Below are 22,742 nucleotides of genomic sequence, written 5' to 3'. Positions count from 1 at the left end.
GACATTAAAACCCCATCACGTCCGCCGAGGAAGTTACTAGGGCAGCTAGCTACCTCCCTTTAATAACTATCCCGCCCCCTGTCGCAAAGTCCGCGCGGCGGTGGCAAAGAGCCCCGGCGACGGAATTTTATCGGGCGTCCGCGATTTTTTCCAGATATCCCGCGATCGCGACAACGGCCCCGGGTAATTTAACGATTTCGGATTCTTCGCGACAACCCCGAGCCGTTATCTCGATGTCGGCCGCCGTGACAGCCGTATCGACAATATCGCCTCGATGCCCGACGTCGAACGAGGCAACGCCGTTGTTGCCCGGCGTCGTTCCCAGCAATGGATCCGGCTGAATATTTTTCGCCTCGCGACGCCGCCACCGAAAAGATTTCACGAGCATCTGACAATCGCGTCACTGCGAATATCGACGGCATTGCGGGGTATCGCGCCTCCCGGAAATGACGCGAGCCGCGAGATACGGTCGAACGCGCAACGGGCGGGGAGAAATATTCCTCGGAAAGCCGAGCAAATGGTTTAGAAAAGAAGGAAAAAAGGGAAGAAAAAGCGGAGGAGAAAAGAAAACGGGTACCGCGGCCATACCTGTCGCTCTTGTTCCACGTCGAGATACAACGGACGACGCGTCGCGACGGCACGACGGGGATTCGAACTTGGCGCAACAAATAACTCGCGGGTCGAAGCCATGGGAATTTTCGCGAGTCAGCTGTCGCGGAATTAACGCAGATTTATACGAGAAAAGGTTTCTCTCTGCTCTTTCGATCAATTTCGCGTTCGCGTACGGACGGGCGTCTCCGCTTCCCGTGGAAAAAGGCGGCCGCGCAATACGAGCTTTTAACGGGATAATGCCTGGTTCCCTCGATATTATCGTTAGACGTTAATGCCCGTCAACGAGAACGCCGGTGAATAACGCAGGCTGCTAGCTGCGTGGCGCGCAGAAAAGAATCGTCTAGTGGTGCAATTAAGAAATTCCAGCCCCAGGGCGCGGCGAACGAGCATTTCAAGTCGCACGCCAAAGTACCAGCGAACTTATTTACGCGCGGGCCCGTGCAAATTTTCGTAGTCTGAGATTTTCGTCGCTGCGCGGGGTCACCGCTTCTCTGTAAACAGAGCTGAATCGCTTAAAGCCGCGCTTTTATACCTGTTGGGATAGAATGGAGCTCGGTTTAACGAATTTTCCGCACGATCCAGGATTAATGGGACGATTGTCTGTCGCTGGGAATTCACGGCGACGCTTTTCACCACGCCGCTCTGTTTGTCCCGCGACTCTCTTTGCTTTCTACCGCGCGTCGCCACTCCGGAACATCTTTACGCTTCCCGTCAGACGCGGAACAATGCTTCCGGCATCGATAGCGGCCGTCGTTTTCCTTCGATTTAAGCTCTTCCCCCTCGCCTTTTCACTCGAGAAACAACGCCGTTGTTCTTTTACCTCGCGTAGAACCGAGGAATCGGAATTTCATGGAGACCCGTTCACGTCGAGGGATTTTTAACTAACCTCTCGCGTGGAATTCTCGACAGGTGGGAGACGTCGAGCTCGGAGTCGTCGAGCTTTGACGTAGTCGGCACAGCGAACGCTCGAATATACGACCAACGAAACGGTTTCGCTTTCGTTTCGAAACGGGGGTGGGAGTCGGGAAGGCCGCTGTTCCAGCCGCCATTATCATCGAAATCGAGCACAGCCAGCGTTGCGAACAAGATCGGCTTCTTTCTCGAGATTATCATTTAAATTGCCAATCGATACTGTCCCGGAATTATTCCCATCCACCCCTGTCTCTATTCCTCGTCCACGCCTTCTCCCTTTCTTCCTTTCTCCCATTTCAACCGCGTACACCGCCCCCCCCCCATCACCGGGTGCTTACTCTTCGTCTCGTCGCATTAGGCGTCGTCGCGATTCGAATTTATCGTCCTTGACGATTTCCAAACCGCGGGAATAAATCTCGCTCGTGGGATCGTTAACCGCGTTGCGCTCGCGAAACCCTGTTTTCCCGCTCCGCCATATTCCTCGCTTTTCTTTCCCCGCCGCGCAAACGAACCCGATGAAATACACGGGGAAAACCTCGTGCTCCGGTGTTTGCCTTTGTCGCGATATCGCGTTCGAGGCAGGGAAATTCCGCTGCAAGGTAAAGATTCGCCGCGTCGATACGAGATCGGTTACCATCGTCGGTTGCCCTCTCTTCTCCCGCGGCCGTTTGTTTGCCCGTCTGTCAAAGGGTAGGTTTTCCAATTAACCGTGAAAACCGAGGTCCCGTTGTCCGATTTCAAGACGTATACACGACAAATCCGTTGTTCCGCGCATCTATGCACGCGATACCGGAACAGACCCCTAGCTAGAGTCGATTCGTCGAGGCTCGCAGCATTTGATCTGGTTACACAACCTCGTCGTTGAATTCTACCCCGTTTCCACGACCCCCGCCCACGTCTCTGCGTAATTCCATTGCCGATACCAACCGCGTTCGATTACGTTTCTTCCATGAACGTTAATTTCGAGGTTCCTCCGGCCGATCCTCCCGTGTCTCGGACCTTCTCCGCAACGCGTGCATGATAAGATGTATATGTATATATATACACACACACATAGGCGCGGGTATTAAGCTTTTATTTTATACGCTCGTAACTTCCGCGAGCGTAAAATCGAACATCTCCGCGTATCGCGACACTGGGAATCTCTTTCGATGGAATCGGCGATATCGAGTGGAAGTGGCTGGAACGGGATTGCGAGCGATTCGGGCAATTACAGGGAACTTTTCGGGGAACGATATCTTTCGAGAGGCAGAAAAATGAAAGGTTAACGATGCGTCGTTTGTACAATTAATACACGCTGCAGCATTCCGCGCGAATTAATGGAGCCACGACGAAACGCTTGAATATTTATAATCCGCGAATAAATTATTGTCGTTTAAATACTGGCGTTTCATATTTGTAACGAATACCAATGACTAATTTGCGATTGTAATTACTATCGCGTCGGGCAGTTTGTTCATTAACATCGTTAATTCTTTGCCCGTTGCCGGTTTCGTTTCAACCTCCCCATCGATTCCGAATGCTCGCCGGAGAATTCGCCGATTCGCTTTGGTTGCGCGCGCGAGATAGCATCGTAAGGGAAAATGATAATTTGTTAAAAATTCTCGCGCGAACGCGCTTATTTGCGCAGAGCGGCGGAGGGGGGCACGGCGGCGGGGGAATAAACGACGCGAGATTTGATATTTATTGTTATCGCGGAGGCGATATCGCGAAAAATTCGCGTTTCACGCATCGAGTATTTTCATCGAAAGAAACGCGCGTTTCCGGGCAAAAATTACTCGTCGCGAAGGTTCGAATGAAATTCGCCGCTGTGCCGTGTTTTTACGATCTTCGTCAATTAACGTTCACGGCTTGCCTTTTATTACCACGCGCGACGCGGTGAAAAACTGAATTTGTTACAGCTTTTTAAACAACCATCGTCGTTACTGGTCGCAAAGTGGCGTTAATTTACCGCAAAAATAAAATCCCCTCGCATTACTCGATCGATACCACTCGACTTATTGTTTCCCCCCGTTGCGAAATTTCGCGTCGATTTTACGGTAACCGCGTTACGTTTCCACGATTTCGGTAGCTGGTGGCAGCGGCAAGAAATCCTGTCTCGCGTCGATCGTCGATTATTCGAACGATTCCATTACCTCGGCTCGAACGGAAAAATTCCACCGATCGCGAATAAACGTTCGCCAAAAAATTCGCCATTTTCCGGCTGCACAATTTCGCCACGATGTCCGAAGATTATCGACGTTATATACGCGACCGGAATAAATTCGACGAGCTGTTTTTTCGCGGCTTAATCAGCGACGCCCACGGTCTCCCTTATCCACGGAATTTCGAAACAACGTCGATTTCTTCGAGAGACTCTTGTATCGCGACCACGGTCTAGTCGATAACACGCTGGCTCGCGTGAATCATCCACGGAACGTGACACCTGGCACACACCGAGTGGAGCGAGCATTGATAAAGATATTTCATTATTCTAATCTTGCAGCAAACTCGTCGCTGCTCTTAACCACCCCCGATACACGTTTATCCGAGAAATGGAACAATTTCGCAGCTGTACTACTTGATTCGACGAATTTCGAAACTGTCCGAGTTCCTTCGTCTTAAATATCGAAAAGACGAGCTAAACTACGACGCGAGATCAGAGTCGCGTACTATTTCGTGGAATTACGCGACACTGTGTGCGAATTACGGCGCTAACAAGCTTGCAAAAGGGAGAAAAGAAGCGTCCGCGAGGCGAGGTTTTCGCGAAACTCCAGAGTCCCCATCGAGCCTTGCTCGTCGTCGCGTATCACGGATTCTTCTTCCGGTAGAGGAGAGCGATATTTTCATCGGCTAGACGCGACACTTTCGCCTGGGTGGAGCAGCTGGAAGGTCGCAGTGATTTGTGTCCGTAATCTCGAAGGGAGAGGCAAACGAACGAAACGGTGAACGATCGTATCGACTGCAACCGGGGGACGAGCAAAAAGCGTCATCGATAGAATTGCGATGTCAACTTTTTTCAGTATCGGACGCGAATCACCTTCGTGCCCTCCGATCGAGCGGTTGGAAACGCTGCTCGGACTAGCCGATACTCCTAATTGCTCGGGCTTAACCGTCCGGCCGGCCAGTCGATACTCGTTCCGAACGGTCGACGAAGGAACGAGCGGAAGAAAGGAGCGGTTCGTTGTCGCGGGAATCGCTTTTTCGCGTGCGGTTCGAAAACGCGGTGACGCGACAACGAAATGATTCCTCGAGTCGTGGAACGGAGTCGTTGCCGGTGCTCGATGGCCCTCGAGGAACGTTTTCGACGATCCCGGAAAACGCCGTCCTCTCGTCCAGATGGGGAAAGAAAAACGACGGGTTCGAGGGAAGCTCGGGGTATACGGTCAAGAAAGTGTGTCAGTGTTGAGAGCGTAATGGATCGAAGGAACCGGGGAGGACTGCTCGGAATATTTCGGTTCCACGGCTATGTTTAATAAGCCTCGATCACGCGACGTAATTAGTTTCTGCCAAAAGTGCCGGCAGGACGAAAAAAGGAACACGCGCGGAAGGGAGAACGAGCGGATTGGACTTTGATCGATCGAAACGATCGCAACGATTCGTGACGGGTGGTCGGCTAATCGGTCAGCGGAGCGACGACGATGGATTTTTCACGGCTGGTCGATTCAACGAACCCACGGAATCATCGAAACGGGGACGCCGGTTGAAAAATTAGGCCGGCTAAGTAGTAGGAGTCGAGCATACGCGAGTGTGCGGTCACAGTAGTTACACTGCAACACTGGCAGCGAATTGATTTTTCGGGAATACCGAGGGAACGGTCGTGTACGTGTACCGTGTGCTAGTGGTGGGAACCGTGGCGAGAAAAAGTTCGAAAAAGCAAGCACGAGTACGCTTAAACGCAGGAGAATCGCGGAGGCGAGTGGTACGACTCGACCATTTCGCCGAATCACAGGTCGCTTTGCTTTTTGCGCTCCGTGCCATTTTCTTCCAGATCTCGGTTACACTCGTGAAAGGCCTTTAGTACCGGCTGCAAAGCAAGAGGATGAAACTTTTCACAAAAGCGAAAGAACGCGAAACTCCGACTATAGGATTACATCCTCTTTAAAGCGCGAAGGGGAGAGAGAGAAAAAAAATGAAAGTCGCGAATTGAAAGGCGTAACGACACCGCAGACAGGGTTGCGCGTCACGCCGCATCGCATCGCGCCTTCCCACCTTTCATCCAGGCCGAATATCAACCGAGTCGAAACGAAAACCGCGACCCCCTTCGAAATCGTGGCTTTCCTAATCAAGCACCGGAAATGGACCAGCGAATTTCGTTATGCCACGCATTTCACCGGCGACCACTGTCCAGCTACGCGCTCCTTAATGAAAATCCACAATTCGCCCCCCGATGGACAGGGTGGCGTTCGCCAGGAAGCCTGGACAATCTGAATCTAGAAGCGTCGACGAGTCGAAAGCGTATCGGGGTTATATTCGCGCGCGATTCGTCGCACAGCACGTGTCCGACGTTGTCTCCTTTGACGTTGGCTGCGACGAGCCAAGACGCGGTTAAAAGAGACATCCGTAAGTGGGAAATTGCACGGATACCTCGTCGAATAGAGCCATTACCTCCGGTGATCCTGGATCGGAGCAAACTCGCGTACGCGCGCAGATTAATCACAGCACCATCCACTCGAACGATCGATCCGGGAGATCGCGCGACGGAGATGAAGGGCTCGGGTGAATCGGAGGGTTGCCGCGGCACGATCGAGGCGTCGCGCGGACGAACGGGCAACGGAGCAGCGTCGATCGACGAAGAGATCCACGATGTGCCACGGTGTGCACGTGGTGCCGCGACGTGCGCCCACGCTAGACTGGCGCTCGGTCGGTCGCTCGGTCGGCCGCCTGACTCGTCGCTGACTCTCCCTACTGCGTGGTTGGCCGACCGGCTGGATGGCGGGGTGGTTGGCTGACTGCATGGTAGAAACGCTTGCCGGAGCAACCCTTTCCCTTGTTGCTCGCCACTCTCCGCGTCACCCCTCTGTTCTCCTTTGCCAGGGCTGGATGTTGCAGTCACGATCGTGTTTCGAGTCCACTGGAAAAACTTTTCGGTTCGATTTACCGTCGGGACCGGCCTCCTCCACCGGCTGGATTTCTCCTCCGTCGAGAACATTCAATGAGGATTTTTCACCGTTCCTCGTTTTTCATCCGCCATTTTGCCGGGACGATGAGTGGAGCTGCGAACCGAGCCGCTTCTTACGGATCGAGCAAGACAGAGTCGAGTCACGTACTTCCTTCCTTCCGAGACTCCACGTTCCGGAGATATCCGCGTTCCCGTGATTTTTCTTCCTTTTTTCCTCTTTTTCTTTTTCGTCGCCCCGCCGATTCCGAACGGCGGTCGAAGATTCGAGATTTGCCTGTTGGCACGAAAGCGAGTAGTCGGATCGAACTCGCGCCGTGAACTTTCGGCGCGGCGCGACGCGGGAACGCGCATTGTCGTTCGGATCATTATCCCGGGACCGTGACGGGATTTGTCCGGGGGTCTTCGCGCGTGTTCGCCTACGCGATCGAATCGACTTAATGACACTTTGATCTCACGGCTGCTTGGAATTTAGTTTCGTTGGAATTTCGACGATGTTGCGGCGATGCCGAGTGCCGCTTCTATTACCGTAAGTGCAGGCTAGATTTAGATACGCCGCTGAAACTCGCCCTATGACAAGTGAACTTGGAGATTGCATTGAATTCGCCCTCTAAGTAGCATGCAAATTATTGCAACCGGAGTTTAATTAAACTCGTACGACGACGTCGTGACGAGACATCGAAACCCGGCCTGGATAATTTATCCAAAGGGAGAAAGTTACGTGACGGAATCCGTCGTGTACCGGACGAAACGATCGCCGCGATGAAACGTAAAACTCGCCGTTGTAAGCGGTTCTTTCGACTACATCTCCATCGAATTAACCACCGCTCGCAAAGGGGAAACGCCGGAACGGAACGGAACGGAACGGGAAGTCGTGGAATAGGAACTAGCCTGTCTCGTGCACCGGTTCCGTTCAACTCGCGATTCCCCCGTTACTTTGAAGTTTCTCGCGGAAGGATATTTGCCTGTCTGTCTGACGTCGCTCAGCCTCTTTGTTATTCCGAGGCTCCTTAACGCTTCTTCTCCGAGCGGATCGTCGATCGGTGGCGCTGGCTTTTCATCCGATCTCGGCCATGCGAAACGAGCGCGCGCGCCACCGCGATCGTATCGATTTAAGGGACCCTAACTGTTGCTGAGCCAGGAAACGGTGCTGGTCCAAGTGGCGTTCCGGTACAGCCGATCGGCTATCGGGACGATCTGAGCTCTTAACAGCGTCCATTAGGCGCAATCGGCCACGCGATATCGCGAAATTAGACAGAATCGCGATTATGCAATTACTAAGCTTTTTGGCTCGCGCGGAGACGAAAGAACGCCGCGTCCTCGCTATCACGAGGGCTTTAATTAACCGTGGTAAGGCACGAACGCGAATTGCTGGTAATTTTCGCTGATATATACGCCGTTATCAACGGGTTAAACAAATCTTCTTCGCTTCTCGCGACGGTGCGTATTTGACGTAAGCGTTATCATCGTCGTTACTTTTATCCTCGCGTAATATGATTTAACGGGCAATACCTTTTTACTCGGGCGCGTTCTTTTCTCTTTTTATTATCACGGTTTTTACGAGATTCCAACGAAATGGGCACATCGAGCGACTAAATCAGAAATTAATGAAAATATCCGAGAGCATCGCGCGGATATTGCCGTTCGTATACCTTTCCTTTCGAGCAGCCTCTCGCGCTCAGGAAAGAACCAATGCACGGCGTTATGTTGCCGTGCACGAGCTTGTAAACTTCTCTCAAGTTATCGACGATCGTCCCCGCTCCTGCATTAAACCTAAATTCCAGGACGATAAAACGGTTCCGTAACAGCATTTTTACGCGCGAATCTCGCCGCGGCGCGATCGAAATCAGGACAAATCCCATTCGTCGAGAGAGACGCGACAGGACAATACGAGCGATCCGACACAATAAGCAGACTCGAAACCGCGTTGTTTTATTATCAATGGAAAGGATCGTGAAATATTCAGCGCGCAATTATTATGATACATCGATCCATCGATACGGCGCGTATATACGCTTTTATCATGCGAACGCCGGATATCTGTCGATTAACATCGATATTACAGCCTCGTCCGTCAAGATGCGCTCTCGTTCTACGTCCACGTCGACGTTTCAATCGTGATTGTTCTCCGTCGATCGACTTTTTCGATCGTACGTTACATTTCGAACAATCGTCCGCGTTCCTCTCCATAAGTCAAACTGATCGAAATAACCAGAGTACCTGTTCCACCGTCACTCGTCTCGCGGAATCTGCAGAGCGATGCGTCAAAAAATACGCGCTCACGAAGGATCCGTATTCGCGCGTTATCGATCGCGCCGATTCGGTAAACCGGTATGGCGCTTTTCGGCGCCGCGATGCTCGCTATTCATCCGCGAGTAGATTCCTGGCGGGGAAAATTTCGAAATACCTCGGAACAAAATTGATTTCGCGCTAGGTCGTCCAGCGTGAGCGGGAAGACGGAGGGGAGGGACGAAGCCGAAAGGGTAGAAACCCGATGTATAGGATGATGGCGTGTGTGGCAGTTTTTCAGGAAACGTAACCGGGACCATAAATCGCGGCGATTTGCGAGCGGACGCGTTCGTTTTGCCAGGCTTCCGTCGCGGGGCAGAAGAAGGACCGCGGTTTGACGCCTTGATTTCGAGCGGCTCGATGATCGCCGAGTGACAAATGGCCGCGAAGCGAGCTAGCTCGCACACGCACACGCCGACACAATTAATGGGAATCCTTGGGGATCGCGAGCGGCCGGTCGGGATCGAAAATATATCGTGGACGAATACGAATCGGCGACGCGAGGCAGCAGCGCGCGACGCGGCCCTCCGCGTGATTTACGAGCGTGCAATTCGAGGAAAGGAGAATTCCAATGTCTGCCGTTTACTCGGCCCCTTCTGTTTCAAATCTGCCGGCAATACCGTCGCGAGAAATACCGCGGATTAGAACGGACTGATGCCCTGATTTAGCTAGACCGAGCTTTATAGCCGGACGCTCCACCCCGTCGTCCCGATTCGTTGCATCGTGGCTTAATCGCGCGGTATATCGTGGCCGAAACTGGTCTTCGCGGGTCGAATCATCTGTGTAGCGAGTGATTAAACTGGACGAAACCGCGTCGGCGAAATTGCGAGAATCTCGTCGATGGAAATTCGGTTGCGAAATTCCGCTCTCGCTATCTTCCGCTATACACGTTTCTATATACTTTTCATCCCGATGCTTCTTTTTCATCGAGCTAATAATACGGCGTATAAATATAGCAAGGCTTCGAGTAATTTCCCGTCGAATTTAAACAAGAATTTTCCATCGGAACAAGAGCAGGAACGCGCTCGACGCGTTTCGCCCGGGAGTCTGACTACACACTGGGTTGCGCTACTTACGAGCGCCGTGTGTATTTTACACGCGGCTATGAAAGAACCGAAAGCCTGCGAGGAATTTATTTCGCGCGGGGAGTTACTAACGTAATTCCATTGTCAAATACGCATTTCTCGCCGAATCGTTAAATTACAGCTTCCCGGCTGCCGGAGAAAGCAGCAAACGCGCCGGGAACTGTAAAAAAATTGCTGCAAGTCCCACGAAATTCGACAAACGAAAACCCGACCGAGCTTTTTAAACTGGCAAATCAGGCGTCGAATGAGCCAACGTGGACGAACGGAAATAAAATCGTTCCGCGTGGAAAAATCGGAACAAAGAAAGCGTGTATCGCCTATTACTTTCGCTCTGTTTTCAGCTCTGATCATCGGCGTGTTCGCGTTTCGTTTCCTGAAAATTCGCCGGGCTTTCTCGTGCCAAAAAACCAGCCAACTCCAGGGAAAACGCCGCTTTTTTCGCCGTTCGTTTCGCGAACTTTTAATTGGCCATTGCAAACTCGACAAGAAGACAAAGTGTAAACTTTGATCCCGGCTCTATCAACGAGCGATCCGCGCTAATATCGCGTTAACGCGATCAGCGTTATTCCGACTGGCGAGCTATTATGTTCCAGTCATCGAGCGGTATTAATGACCAGCGATGGTAAATCAGCGAGCGCCACGCGAAGAGTCGCACGAGGCGATGAAACGTTCGACACGCGAATTAATCACGGGCAAAACATTCGATGCGTTGGCGAACCGATGTCGGGGTATTCGACACGACGAGCACACGGTGAAACACGGTATGGAAAGGAACGCCTCTCGTCGCAGGCGTTCGATTGCAACGACGACGCCGGGGTTACACCGGGGTGCTGGAACGGGCGCAGCCTCTGCCACTGTGTGCCGTTTCTTTGCCAGGCCGGGGTTCAAAGCAGCGTGCTCCTGAAAGCCACGGGAAAAACAAGCTGAAAGCGGTAAATACACGGCCGCATCGGGATCATTATCAAACAGCTGCTCGCATCTCGCTATTCACCGGCCAATGAATGCGCTCTACAGAACTTTGCGATAATCCTATGGCTTATATCGATTACCGTGGCACCGTTCCGCCGACGGTTGTTTCTCAAGGCGTGAAACAACCGGCCTAAGAAGGATTTGTAACCGAAGAGCACGGGTTTTAAGGCAATCTCGAGACCGCCTTCCCTTGATTAGTTCCACCGTTGAAACTGGATCGTACCACGAGACTCGTTTAAAACTTCATTCGGCCCAGTTGCCTCGCGCTTCCTTTCCTTTTTCTTCCCGCGTTCGACAGAACCTCCTCCACATCGGAGTTGCCGCCGGAAACCGTCAAACTCGTTCAAGTTCGCGTCCAGCGCGATTTTTCCCGGCCACTCGGACCCAGCGGCTACGCTGTTTCGAGCTAATCAATTTACCGCAATTACCATGGAAAATTCACGCGTCTCGCGGTTTAATCCATACTCCAGGATTATTGCGTATGAAATGGTCGTTGCTCGTATATTTATTTGCGCACGGTAAACGATAAATATTTACGGCATTGTTATTTTATCGATACGTCCGTGCATCGCACGGCTGGATGCTCCATGGGCCGTGCATGAACTGCTCCATTCCGATCGAATCTTGCCCCTATCGGGAAAATCGCCAGGCCCATTCTTCCGCGACACCCTCTAGTCTATCTTCTATCTAACTGACACAGTCGTAGCCCTTGTTACGACTGGAACGGGTACAGGCGATGGGTATTTAATTCACCTCGACGCCAGACGGCGAGACAGCAACGCTAATCCTTAACAAACAGGGGACCCGTTTGCGTTCGCGGCTCCCGCGTCCCCGAGGCGCGGATTTAGGTTCGCCGGAAGTCTGGTTATTCCCATCCCCCGAACACCCAGGCGATTCGAATCTCGTCGCGTTCCTTTTTTATCGCGCACGAATTACCCGACTTCGTGCCCGTGAAATTTCGTTTTCGAACAACGACGGGGGTGAAACTTGCCGAACGAGAAACTTCTTCGAGTGTTCCTTGCCTTCCATCGAGATATACGGCCAAGTACTTGCACCCGGATGAAGTTTAATTTTAATACGCCGAATATTGGGAAGCACGGATTCCGTCTCGCGAAATTTCCCCGTAACGGCAACGATTCGCCGAATAACTGCATCGAAAACACTTGGGAAATTTAGCTAACGGTGGATTTCGCGACTCGATCTGCTCTAAGATTCGTGTTTAATTTAGCATGCTTTCAGCAGGCACGACGAAACTTTCCGGTTAAATTCCAGCGACGTAAAGCAAACTCGCGGGATTCGCGATGCGACGAAAAACCCGCGACAATAACGAATTCCGTGCTAATCGAAAATGTTCGTCCGTCGTTCTTTTCCCGTTTCCGTTTACGGGGTTCGTCCGACGTTCGAGCTTTTACGCCCGCGAGGGTACGACGGGCTATTTTTCCCGGAGACGTTAGTTATCCGGAAGATAGTGAACGTAAAATGGCGACGGAGACGCTGCACTTCTAGCGCGCCTTGAAATTCGGAAATAGATATTTTTGCGCCACGCAGTTTTTCTATTTGCACCGTAGCACTCTGCCTCCGTCGCGACGCGTCGCGTCGTCGCGTATCATTCGATATATCGAGAGCAGCGGGGCTTGAAATTTCATTTGCATAATACCTCGGAATGAACGAATTTAGGAAAACGTTTCAAAGATTACAATTTTTCAGTTCGATTGTTGCAAACGCCCGGATGCCGCTTTCATTTTCCAGCCGAAATCGCGTCGAACTTTTTCAGCGTCGTTTAAATATCGTTAAACCCAATTGGAACGTCACGAAATATGACGCGACGATTTCGATTTAATTTCGCCGAGGCTTTGAACGTTTTAGAGGGCGCCGGGCAGCGATAACGCGGGTAAATTTTCAAGATGAGATTGCTCGATCGATTTAATCCCACCTAATTGTTCCTGGAATAAACCGTGGCCCATGGTGTGGTGCAATGCGTGGCCCTTTGACGACGTATGATGGATATTAGTTCGTCGTTGGATACTTCGACGAAGCTTTGCTCCAGATGTCAAGGCAGCTATCGTAAACAACGTAAACGCACGTTCAGACCGTATCGATTTGCCTGAAAATACGATTAGTCAGAAGACGCCGGTTCAAGGCTGCATCAGTTTACGGGTATCGGTTTAAGAACTGCGATTAATCTCGAACCCCGCGGCTAATTCGTCTAGGTTAGTCCGGAACGAATCCTAGCGCAGTAAGTCAACTTTCCAAGTCTGCTCGTGCAATCGATTATCGAGGGAGGAAGAAGAAAAGCTTGAAAATGGTGTGCCGTAACACGGGAAACCACGAAATCGAGTTTCCTAATGCGAGAAACCTCAAATTCGACCTCGACACGCGAGAAGCTGTACGCTTCAGTCCGGTATCACGAGGAACCACGAAACTTTGCCTCGTCGTGCGAGAAACTACTAATTTCTTACTATCGAATTTGATCCTTCGAGACTTGGCGCTATCGAAGAATCTCATAATTCGAGTTCAACGGTATTAAACTTTAAATTCGACCCGAGATGACCGCGAAATTTTCCTCCACCTCGAGCACCCCTTTTAACGGCTAAACCGGCCATTGCCTCGAGGATTGTTTCTAAATTTTCGATTAAAAATTCGCATTCGACGTTGTCGCTTTAACCACTCGTTTTTGCGATTTTTCTTCTATAATTATACCGGGTGGCGTTTAAGAAGTGTCGGTCTGAAACTTGGAACAGTTGTACTACTTGACGCGTTGACTGCCATGCTGGTCACCAGCGTCTGGCGATACTAATTTTTTGAATTTATATTTGATTTATTCTGACCATTATTTGAAAACTTGAACAACGTAAATAAATAGGAAACTCTGAATAGAAAGCGTTAATCCTCTATGGGCCCCTGTAACTTTCAAGTTACATGCTAATGTATGGATATTTTATTAAATTCTGCATTCAACGTTATCGTCTTGATCACTCTAGTTCGCGATTTTTCTTTCGATATATTTGTAATTATTTTTACAACACCTCCGGTGGTTCCATTTCTAAAAATTCTAATTCCTTTTCATTTACCGGCTATTCGATCATGATAGGTTAGGTCCTCTATGGTCCCCTACGACCTATTTCCCGCAAGATGGCGTGGAAATTTATCTTGTCTATCTGTTGCACGTTATCCTGGCACAATAGTACAAACGTTGTTAATTCAAACTTTCAATATGAATTCGTTATAATAAAATTGTCAAAACTGCTGAACTTATTGCTTGATATTTGTCGATTTTATGTTACATACGATTCTTGTAGTCAAGAAAAATATATATTCGGTACATACAGGGTTAATAATTTCCACCATATTTTTTTCTTTGCCATATTGTTTGATAATTCATCATTATATCCGTATTAAGAATAATGCAAATTTTATCGTGGTCCCTATAACGTACCAAATAAATAGCACGTGGCAAAATGTTAACGAGAGAGGTGAGAAATTTCTGATCAACTGATCAGTTCGAAAATCGATTTGCTCCGCTGGTAAAGACGAGTTTTATCGTTTCCCTGGGAGGATGTTGGAAAATTCCTCATACAGGGTTAATAATTTCCACCATATTTTTTTCTTTGCCATATTGTTTGATAATTCATCATTTTATCGTGGTCCCTATAACGTACCAAATAAATAGCACGTGGCAAAATGTTAACGAGGGAGGTGAGAAATTTCTGATCAACTGATCAGTTCGAAAATCGATTTGCTCCGCTGGTATAGACGAGTTTTATCGTTTCCCTGGGAGGATGTTGGAAAATTCTGATGGGAAATGGAATTCGCGGGCGAAGACGTTGGGCATCGGTGTGGAGGGTAGGAGAGCTGCGTGCATACGTCATTTTGGCGATCTCACGCGTACTCGCTAGCCGGATCATATATAATGCGTTCCAGGGTGCGAATATATAGAACGGGAGCCGGTAAACGACCGAAATCTGGACGCCGATAACATACGTACACATGCATGCACGGCCATTGCATACGCATTTGCATCTGGTATCCGACGCAGTCCGACCTCTCTCGTGGATATGCATGAGGGTCCGAGGCGAAATTTTGGCCGGACTCGAGGCACTCGCGAGCCACGATAAAACGTCGGGGACACGTGTACGGCCACCGGCGAAATTGCATCGGCGGTCTTACTTCCGTCTCGATGCTCGGCAACGGCACACCTACGGCTTTTTTGTATTTACGAGAGAACGTCGCCTCCTCGTTCGTGACTCTCCGACATTCCGGCGAGCTACTTCGCCGGAACTTGTTTCGGTAATCCGGCGGCGAGCCGCCTCGTCGTTTGCGTCTTTGATTGGTTGTTCGCCGTGAGTTGGCTCGGTGCAAACGTACCGTGCACGAACTCAGGAACCGGTTGATTTTTCACCGGTACTCGGATGTTCCGCCGCTTCGCGTATCTTCGGCTTAATAAAGGGGAAAAATCGTTTAGAAATAGACGCGAACGTTGACGTGCACGCAATCGCGGGCAATAATTTAATATCATCGAGCTAACGAGAAAAATTTCCAGAGGGGATACGATCGACCGACCGATTACGACTATGTAGCCGGCAATTAGGCTGTTTCGTGCTGGCTTCCACCGGGGGCAAGTACGGTGTTTATTCAAAATAATCTTTTAAATTTCTCTCGATAAGCCCGGCTTCGCTGCGAATTTAGCCGACAATTCCATCGAGGCTCGTACTCCCACGCGACCATCGACGCGAATTTTTGATCGCGCACCGAGCCACTAGAGATACCGTTTCGATCGAATTTCCCAGGCTTTCGCCCTCTCTCGTAGATAAAACTTATACCATTACGCCGAGACTCTCGGAGAGTACTTATAGAATACACGGTACATTTACTGGTCCCGTCACGGCCAAGAAACACAATGCCCGCCGCGGTTCCTTTTCTCCGGGGCGAGCGTCTCGGGCTAGACACGGCAGTCCGGGATTCGAAAACGAGCGAACGCGGAATAAAGCGATTCGCGAAATGCAGAATTCCGCGTCGGATCCCGTGGAAATATCGGACGCACGTGGTGTAGCGCGATTACGATCGTCGACGGCGGGGAGAGCCACTTCGGGCTGCAGCTTTCGAAAATAAGCTCGTGTAGCAGCTGGTTCATTTAATTCTCCCGCTGCTTTTGTTTCCCGCTCTACACGCTGTAATTCAATTATTGCCCCGGCTAGTTCTTCGATTCAGCTGATGCGAGCAATAAGCTTCACCGTTCGTTTGCTTAATTTTTCCCTTCCCCGGATACTATCGCGGTGCAATCCCGCGATTGCTCGTGGCTACTCGTAACTTCTACCCCCTTCCATCCCCTATCTCGCCAATTTTTCTCAACGCCGGTATTTCCACACCGTTCCACCGTCGCCTCTTCCTCCTTGTTTAATTCCGCTCGCGTTGACAGTGGGTTAGCAGCTTCCGCCATTATCTAACCGAGTTATCCACTAACGTTCCCGTTTTATTTTCGACGTCGAGCGATCGAACCACCGATGTCGTCGAAACTCGCCATCTTTATCGGTTTCGTTCGATGCCTGATTTAGCCGACGTTGATAAATGCCCGTTAACCCCCCGGCACGGATAGTCCGATTTGTCAATTTCGCCACTGTCGCGTTTTCGACCCGGAATATTTTTATCCCCGTTCGATAATGAAATTCGAAAGACCTCGCGTTCGCGTTCGCCCGACCAAAAGGTCGGACCAGCCGTGGAGCGAACGACCGCTCGGGGATTCCTGTCGCGCGAGAGTACCCCAAGCTCGCCTGGGTTCTGGACGCGAGATGAAAAATTCGAGGCACACTTTCGACCCGGAATTTTCCAGCACCGAGTCGCGACCACGTTGACGTCTTCGCAGTTTCGGTCGAGAGTCATCCAATAAAGCGCGGAGGGTCGTAAAGCGCGGGGACAGGACGGACAAAGTTGCAGGAATATTCGCGCGCGATATCGTATTCTTTTTCATCGTCGCGGATTCGGCGCCGGGCCACCACCGGCTAGGGCTGCAAGTTCGGTTGACTCGTTTACGGCCGGCGAAAGTTTTCGCTCGCGTTCGCAAAAGTATCCGCCACGGGACGGGCGAAAAGGCTCCGCCACTGTCCGCCGGGATTTGATTTTCCGAGCGAGCCAGCGGTCAGGGTAAATTCGTGGCTGGCATTTTCAAGAAGTTCCGGATCTCCTCGACTTTCAGACGTCAGTGCTCCCTTTCCGGCCATCCCACGGACCTATCGCGCGAGCAGGGATACTTCCCCTGGTCGCAGGAACAATCCAGTGCCCGCACTCTCTTTACGTTCCTCGTGTCCGCCACCCCTTTAGGCTTCCCGGAGCTCTCATACGCCGGTGCTCCAATCGATATCCGTTTCCGTGAAGATGTATTCGTGGAAAGAGCACGACTCGTTGGCCTAAACTCGGCAAGTCTCCAGACTACCTAGGTTTATTATTATCAAACGACCGCTTGACCGAGAAACTTTGGGAAAGGATGTGCTCCACGGATCGATCGACCTCTTAAATAATCGCTAAAATCTGCCATCGATATCCGGCAGACGATAAAATTTATTTTTATACCAATTCTCGAATAAACGCGAGAATCGTGAATCGGCGAGTGTTCAGCGCTTAATTGCAGAAAAACCCTTACATCTCTCGAGCGTTCCGATCGGTCCAGCAATCCGGAAGTAGCGTTCAGGGAACATTTCGTCGGCAAAGGCTTCACCGTCCGTTGCATTCCGCCACCGATACATCGGATTCCTGGCGTTTTTATTATCGGGACAACTGGCACAACAGGGGTGCGACGTTTCCGCGAAAAAGGACAGGTATTGTTTTTTGGCGGTGCATTGTGAGAAACTCTGCTGCACTCCGGTGCCCGAGTTGTATGCGGCCCCCGTTTTCAATGAATGTCCCAAGATCGCTAGCTCGCTGTTGGCCCTCGAGCGACGTCGTTTAGATAGATGCACTGGAAAGCCCATCGCGGAAGAACTTCCATTACTTGATATCGCGAGACGAACTGTGTCAAATGAGAATATACGAGGCTCGGTGTGCGCGCGTTCGTTGTTGGTGAAAAGAAACCGGTCGCAAGGTGCGACTGCTCTGTGAAGCGACGCTTCTTTCAGCACGCGTCTCGCAATGGGCTTGATAACTTATCAACTGGCCCGAGTATCGATGCTCGACTTTTACCCCGCACCCTTAACACCGTTGCTCGATAAAAAGCTCGCTGTTTCCGACTCCAACCGCGACCCTGTCTCCCCACCACACAGCTCTTTCGAGAGAAATTGGCTATTCGCGGCTTACAAATTTGTAGCGGCATGATGTCTGCTTGAAGGAAGTTCGAGGACTTTCTCGCAAGTCCTCGGTGAACCCTCGACCTCCCATAAATACAAGTTCCAACGCTACCTAAGTATCCCCCGTCTAAGGCAGGGCCTGATGACAGGCCCAGGACGAAACGCATCCGGTTAGGTTAGGTCCTTTTACCCGCTAACCCTATCATAGCGCAACGACCAAGGGGATACCGACTAGCAACACCGTAGGAACACCCACAGAGTTATCATGATCACGACCGCGGGGGTCGACCCCCGCAAATTCCTCGCGAAACTTCCTTCCCGGGTACACCTTGAGTCCGTCGAGACCACGCGTTTAGAGAATCCCGTAAAAATTCCAACCGGAAGCGGAAGAGTCGAGTTATACGTCGTACGAGTCGGGTTTCGGATATCGCAGCGTTACGATCGGTGTCAGGAGCAGCGGAACGTCTTATCGCACTTGTCATTCGTCCCATCCGGTGGCCCGACGTTTGTCCGCTCGCTGTCGTCGCGTCGCGAGGTACGAAATTTCACGAGGAACCGCTCGCGTGCATGCAGCGGTTCGCGAAAGGGGTGGCGCAACCGGATGTCGCGACGCGACTCGGTCGCGATAAGGATTCGCGTTCCGCGCGTGTTTCCCTTTGCTGCGAGCACTCCGATGCACTCCGCGAGTGGGGTACGTGCATTCCAAATGGGAGACGAATGCGCGCCGGTCGGATAAGAAATTCGGAGACGAAAATTATATCCCAGCTACCGATATCGTTCCTCCGCGTACATTAGCGCGCTCCTCTTTTTCCGCTCGCCCTGACAAATCATCCCCGCTCTGTCGCCGCTTCTTCTCTTCCACCCTGGGGAATTTCATTCTGCCCGATCGGAGAAACGGATTGGATTCTCGTTTGCAGATTATCCCCGCGGTAGATGAATGGTTCTTAACGCGTCACGCGTTAAGAGGGAATGTGGGAAAAAATGGAGACGAAGTGGTCAACGGAGCTTAATCAAAGTCCGACGAAGAGGTCGCGAAGGGATTCGTCGTAAAGGAGAATTAAGAAACGATCGTCTCGCTGGTGGAAACTTTTGCAAAGGGGAAATGGAGGCGAACGAGGGGTAACGATAACGGGACGAATGGGGCCGAAAACAAGCGACGAAGATGTAGTCTGGCCGGAAACACGGCTTCGCGTCGTAGTCGACTACGTAAATTAAAGACAGCTTTACGAGAGGGGTTCCCGATAACAGGAGGAAACGCGCGGGTTTGCCCCTACTGATTAATTGCAATTACGCCGCTATTCGAAGAGGCGATCAGACCAACCGGAGGAACCTTTGACAATTAAGTTACTTAATGCATACGGTCATCCGTGAAATCGCTGCTTGTTAATGCACGCGCTGCCCGCCGATGTAAACGTAACGATAACGATAACGATAATTAATATTCGTCGAATGGAATCGTTCGTCGATAAGCCGGCGAGAATTTGCGGGAAAGTACGCGCGCTGAACGCGGGAAAGAAATTCTCTAGCTCGGCGATTACGCCGACATTCGAAACACCGATTTATCGCCACTTATCCCCGTTCTGACGTATTTCTTTGTTGAAAATCGCGAAAACGACGGTGTAATTATCCCCGTGATTACCCCGCTTTAGAACCGCTGTCCCTCGCTCTGTCCCCCCCGTCCGTTGTTTCCCGATGTTTGATATTTCAAGCTTATTTAAAAGCACGATTCCCGGTCCCGATCGCGATCGTGCCTCGTAAATGTTCGAGGAGACCTCTTCGTTCGGCTATTTTCGCGATTTACTACCGACAGCGAAAGATACTCAAGCTCGAATCTCTTAACAGAGGGAACCCTCCGCCCCCTTTTCGACTATCAAATCCGGCTATCGATCATACTCCATCTTCGAGTATTTTCGGAAGCGATTCGAGCAGAAGAACTAGCTCGAACAATGTAGCGTATCGAAGGAGTACTCATCATGGATCCCGTCAAGTATATCTTGACGCGTGTATATTAGGGAGTCAGGCAGCAGATCTGACTTTCAGATCTTCCCCGGGCGAGGGGTGGCAGCAGACGCGAAGGGGTTAATCGCCCCGCTATAAATTACCAGGCTTGATGCATTGCTACGTGGTTGGTTGGTCGACTGAGCTCCACGCTGGTCTTTGATATATGCATATATGCCTTCCATGCGCACACGCGCGCCGAATTACACACGCACACACGCTCTCCGCACGCTTGACGATGTAAGACGTGTTCCGCGCGCCTACGTGTCTCTCTATTCTAATGCAAGCTTAGGTGCAAGGTTGACCGACATCTTACGTATTATACACGCGACCAACGAGAATGTGTTTAACGTACGCGCGTGTGTCATCGTGAGTGGCTGGATTAGGACACGATTCTCGTCGTTCCCGTCTCCGCTCTGATCCTGTAACTTTTCGTTACGTTCCGTATCACGCGAGACACGTTGCCTCTGAGGCACTGAAATTGCCGAATTTAACGAGAAATTTCACATTTCTCCCAGTACCCCGGTACCCCGATCATCGAGTCTAACTCTGCTTACGATGTCTCGACGAGCTACTAGCTGTGCCGCTATTTGGGAAATTTAATCGAAATGACATCTCTCGTAGAAATTCGTGCAAGCTGCTTCCTGATCCAGCCTGAAATTCGCTTGGACGGATAGCCAGGAAGTAATTTTTCTCCGATTTTCTTCGCTCTCGTATCGCCATCGAGCTTGCCGAACTCTATGTTACCAGGTATACACGTTCGTCCGATATCACTGCTCTAGATGGAAACTGTCCCGACGTTATTTCACTGCACCGGAGACCTCTCGCGCGATACTATTTTTCCATGCGGCGCGCTACTCCTAACCTCGCTCCACTCTATGGGAAGCTCGAAATTTCGCGGCCTCCGCGTTAAGTGCGAAATTATTCAGAGAACTCGATACGATCTTTCCGAGCATGTACCCCGGTAAGATTGCATTCCGGGCACTGGGTGCGTGATGTAAGGGAATCTACGATTGCTTTTGCACGGAGACCGGGGAAACTCGATGTCTCCCTCGGCGCTTTCGGTGTATTACAGGAAGCAATTATGACTGCATGTTCTTTCCGGTCGTAGATAACGGGCGATTCGCCCGGTACGCGAAGAGTGGTCTTTGGCCATTAGCCATTTGAAGCATCGCGAGAGAAAACGAAGCGGTACATTTCGTAACAAACAATTACCGTCGCAGCAGTGCTTAATGATCCTCCCCTAAATTACGTTTCACCGCGTTATCTCGATTTCCACGATGCAAAGCAACCCTTGCCGCTCTTTGTTTCGACGTTTTCTTTGCACGCTGTTTGCTCCGGGTACACCGTCGCCGTGTTGTCTCCTGCTCTCCGCTTTCGCCATATTCTTCCATCGCGACTCTTAAATTGGCCCCTCGTCCCGTCCACTCTCTGTTTATAATCGGGCTAACGAGCAAACTTTCCCACGCGAAACACGCCGGTCGCGACTCGCGGCATAATGTCCGTGAAAATTCAATTCTCCAGACAAATTAAATCCTATCGCCACGACGATCGACTCTCGAACAGTTCCCCATGCCGGGGATTCTCGGTTTCCGTGCTCGGTACTCCTCGCGGAATTAACGGCTAATTTCGGCCGCGATCTCTCGAAAGCGTTTTCCGTTCGTAAAGATCGCATTTAGATAACTAATAGGAGCGGAGTAATTTTTACGGCCAGCCCCGATATCTCCGCCGCGCGATCTACGAACTTAACGCGATCCAGAACTCGGTAAAAACTCGAAGGGTCGTTTCCCTTCTACGAGTGGCTTAGCCTCGGTTCCTACCAGCCGTGGAAAAATGTTTAAAACGCGTGAATCACCGTATAACGAAGCATGAATCTGTTCCCCCGAATGAATTTCGCCGAGCCTGCTAACCTGTCTGTCGCGTGACACGTATCACGAACGTGCACGCGCGCACCTTTCGCGTTTCCCTTTTTGCTCCGTGCACCTTCCTCGTGATCCGGCAGGAAGGGTCGACCAACGCGTCTATCCGACGGCAAAGAAAAAGGGGTACGACGAGAAAGAAAAATAAACGAGGAGAGGAGAGGAGAGGAAAAAATCGTATCCTTTGCTCACACCTCTGACGGGGAAGGTAAACAAGACGTATCTCGTGACAGAGTTTGATCCGGTTTTCCGAAAATCACGGCGACCGGCAATTTTTTCGCAAATTAAGGGGGACGTGGGACTCGTGATTAATGAAATTTGTCGGAGCATCGAAGTTCATCACCGAGAAATATAAAATATTCGATGGGGTCATTCGTCATTCGGCTCGCGTATAAAATAGGGACGCTTTATGAAAATTATCGATACTCCGTATTCGCGACATTTTTTGATTAATTGCGTCGATTTAACGTCGCGTTTGTTATTCGCTCGAAACTATTGTCGCTGCATCGAAATATGCGTCTCGGCTGACGGATCACCGGTATCGATCGTGGGAACCGGTTTTTAAAAATTTTTCGCCAAAGCACCG

The sequence above is a fragment of the Eufriesea mexicana genome, unplaced genomic scaffold, assembly GCF_001483705.2.
Source record: "Eufriesea mexicana isolate 0111107269 unplaced genomic scaffold, ASM148370v2 scaffold630, whole genome shotgun sequence".
Lineage (NCBI taxonomy): Eukaryota > Metazoa > Arthropoda > Insecta > Hymenoptera > Apidae > Eufriesea > Eufriesea mexicana.
This window is presented reverse-complemented; position numbering follows the sequence as displayed.